Below are 4,086 nucleotides of genomic sequence, written 5' to 3' on the forward strand. Positions count from 1 at the left end.
CTTCCTAAAATGGCTTCAAAACCAATATCCCCGTCTGGAATGACATGAAATTCTACCTCCATTTCAATCTCATCGATTTTCACTGGTATCGAAAAGCTACCAAAAGTTACAACTTGACTATCTCCAATACCTGTTAAACATTTCTCCTGGCCGATCAGTTCAAGATTTCCAAATTACAAAAAAACCCTCCTGCGAATTAAACACAAATCTGCTCCAGTATCAATCAAACCTTGGAATAACAAATTCGCGTACTTAATATCCTTTAATTCCAAACCTGATGGAGTGAAAATACCTGACGGCTTATCAACGACTTCCTTATCTCGAATAATGTTCGTATTCGATCTCTTTTCTTGTCTGGTTTCGACCTTGACATTACAGCTTGCAGCACGGTGCCCTGGTTGGCCACATTTGAAACAACAAAAAATATTTTTGGGACAATCTTTCCTCAAATGCGATTTGTCTCCACACTTAAAACATTTCCTAAAATTCTCTGCCATCGACCCTTTCACCGAACTCTCACTTTTATTACTCAGCGGCCAATTCTTACTCATCGGCTTGGATCCGCCTCTAGCTTTCTGGTAAACATCGATCTGAAATTTAAGCTCCTTTAAGTTTCTAGCTTGGTACAGCATTGCCTTACTTGCCCTAGCGTCTGGTATACCATCCACAAAATATTCGATTCGATCTCATCATCAAGTTTAATTGGCTTGGCTATCTCCATTAACGCATACAAGAACTCATGCAACGACTCTCCTTTTTTCTGCTGGCGCTTTTACAACATTCTATGTACTTCTACGGACGACAGTTTAACACTAAACTCATCCAACAGAGCTGCCTTCAACGAATTCCAGTTACGAATATCACGCAAACTACGAGCGAAAGATTTTGCTGCACCAACTAACAACTGCTTGGCATAAATGAATAATTGTAATTGACTCCATTGAACAGTAGCTGCGCATTCTTCTAATTCCTCTATCCATTGATTGATGTTGGGGTTATTAGAACCAGAGAATTGGGACACACTACCTTCCACGTCTTTTAGCGTAAACCAAGATTTATACTCTGCCTGTCGCGTACCTGGTTGAACAGTTACGGTATCATCGACTGCTGTTACTACGGACTCATCCTCTGACTCTTCTTCATCCTCAACTGGAAAGCCGTGATGTATTAATAGTCTATCTTGCAAATCGCGCTTTCGTCCCGTCGTCTGCACCGCAAGCTCTCTTAACTTCTCTCGCAAATATGCGACTCTCAGTGTCATTATCTCTTCAACTTGCATCGTGACGATTTAAATACAAAATAATTGATATTAGTTTATATCTAAGAAAATGTAATTAAATCAACTTAAACCACCTTATTACTGCTGGCCTGTTAACAATTTTCCAGTTAACATCGACTCCGAAAACGCCTTTAAAGTCGTCACTGTTAACGATCGCTTCTCTGTTAACGCTCACCTTACTATGGGTTTACCCTTGTTAACTCTCGCTTCTGCGCAGAACTTTCCAGACTCCAAATTTGACGCACACACACCATCACATCCTGATCTCGCTTGCCTGTTGATGTCGCTGTTGCCGTCCTCTCTTTGTTGCCTTGCCTTGCTCTCGCTGTTCGCCGTTAACTCGTTGTCGCTTCCCAAATCGTCGCTGCTTCTGCTGTTACAAAATGGTCGTCTCTTTGCTGCTTGTCTCTTCTTGCAGTTGTAGTGACAAACATACACGATATTGTTGCACACGTTGCACGTTGCACGCTGTGCAACACAACAACAACGAAGGTTTTGATTCTTGCTGTGTTTGCTGCCGTCTGCCGTCGTTTTGTCGCTTCTGCTCTCTTTGGAACGGACGCGCTCAGATAGTCGTCTCTGTGCAGCTTGTCTCCTTGTAGCTCTAGCCTCTCTCAGACGAAATGCACAAAAACAACAATGAAGGTTTTGTTTCTTGCTGTGTTTGCTGCCGTCTGCCGTCGTTTTGTCGCTCCAGCTCTCTTGAATGTCTGCTCACACTAATGCGCCTTCTTCGACAAGTGTCTCTCTCGCACTTATAGGCCAGACTGCAATTCAATTTCGCACCGCGACCTATCTCTTGTGTCTCCAGTCTCGTGTTCACCAAAATTTCCAAATACACGCACAAATCTCACTTGCAAATGTTGTTGTCTTGGCCTTATATTCCGGACGAGCCCCCAATTTGTAGTAGTTTAAGTTGCTTGATGGCAGCGAGTAACATTTATTTGATAAGTATGTTGGACTTAAAATTATAACAGCTCCAAGTTTTACAATAAGTATGTTTGTGAGTAATTATATGCGTGTACGTCTGATGCGTGGGTGAACTGACTGAGTGATCTGTCGCTCTTGCTATCGGCTCTCTCAGAGCCGATTACTGCTCTATCCCGACGACACGACGAAAACACGACCGCTTCGTGTCTCTCTCTTTGCTTCGTTTCCTACATACATATTTATATAATAAGAATATTTTATGTATTTTTCTAAAAATAATATATACATATGTATATAACAAATATAACTCATTTATCCACTCTTTATTTTAAATGTTTTCTGTTTTACTTTTGATTGGTTGAATTTCACTTCCTCTTATTACAAGAGAATCATAGGATTCGTTTGAAACAGGTTTCTTCCAAGTGAGGATTACACAAAAAAATAAGTGGATTTCAGGTAGAATACTGATGCTTTTGAATGAATTTATTGAGTAATTTTCACTTCATATTATACTTAGTTGGTAAATTTATGTAAAGGTATTTATATTTAAAAACGCACAGATGTAAAGTACGCTTAATAGCTACCATATCATTAACTTTGTACTCTTTTTCTGGTTTCCGGGACTTGTTGAACGACTTGCAATTTTCATTTTGTATCTGTACTATGTTATCTTTGGCTATCTGGCGAATTTCTTCGTTCTCCTCCTGCAGCTTTAAAATTTACTCTTCCCCTACAAGCTTTTCTAAGTCACTGTCATATTTTGTCCTCATTTTTATGCCTGTCAAAATCTTAAATGGGGATATATTAGTACTTCTCGGAGGAGTGGAGTTTATAAACAATTGTACCCTACCAACATGCATGTACCAGGCTTTCGGATCTTCTGCGCAAAGCTTTGTTAACATAGTAGTAACGACCTTATTAATTCGTTCTACCTGTCCATTACCACGCGGCACTCCTGTCGCTATCAGCAAATGTTGGATATCCTGTTCTTTACAATATTCCTCGAAAACATTAGCAGTAAATGCAGTGCCTCTATCTGTGATCACACGCTTCGGGTTTCCAAAAACTTCGCCCTGTTTCTGCAACCTATCAACCACATCATCAGCGCCTGTACTCTTTATTGGATAAAGACAGACAAATTTAGAAAAAGCGTCGACAACTACTAGGACGTGGTTATACTGTTTCTTAGTCAACTCCATCGGTCCAATATGGTCAATATGATACGTTTGCAAGGGCTCATCAGAGTTGTCAATTACATTCAAATACCCTTCTTTCTTTCCAAATTTTGCGTCGCTCACAATGCACTCCACACATGACTTTACAATCCTATCCACTTTCCCTAACAAATCTGGAATAAAGTATTCGCGCTGCACTAAATCGATAGTTCTTTTGACACCAAAATGACCCTGGCGATGAGCAATCATTATGATTTCGCTTTCCATCCCAGATGGTATTACGATCAACTCTGGATCTTTGTGCAAAATTTCATACTTCAAATAAAAGTCGTCATAAGAACCCGACTTTAGCACCTTACAAATTGCTGATATCCAAATATCCTGACGTTGAGCCTGCTTTATTCGATGTCTCAGTGAATCTTCCAACAACAAACAATGCACTCTACTCAATGCATCGACGTGTTTCATCTTGGTCCCTGAACGATGCTCAATTTCTAAACGAAGTCCTGAAGAAATATGGCCCAACGAGATACCTTAACTGGAACATCTTGTTTCCTCATCGTTAACGCAAAAGCATTACAGTCAGTAATAATTTTTATCTTTCTCCCAAGCAAATACACTGTCCACTTCTTTAGAGCCTGCACTATAGCGAGTACTTCAAGCTCGTATGAAGGATACTTTTCTTCAGCTGGGGTTGTCTTA

This window comes from Drosophila persimilis, unplaced genomic scaffold, assembly GCF_003286085.1.
Source record: "Drosophila persimilis strain 14011-0111.01,24,50 unplaced genomic scaffold, DperRS2 tig00001269-arrow-arrow-pilon, whole genome shotgun sequence".
Taxonomy (NCBI): Eukaryota; Metazoa; Arthropoda; class Insecta; order Diptera; family Drosophilidae; genus Drosophila; species Drosophila persimilis.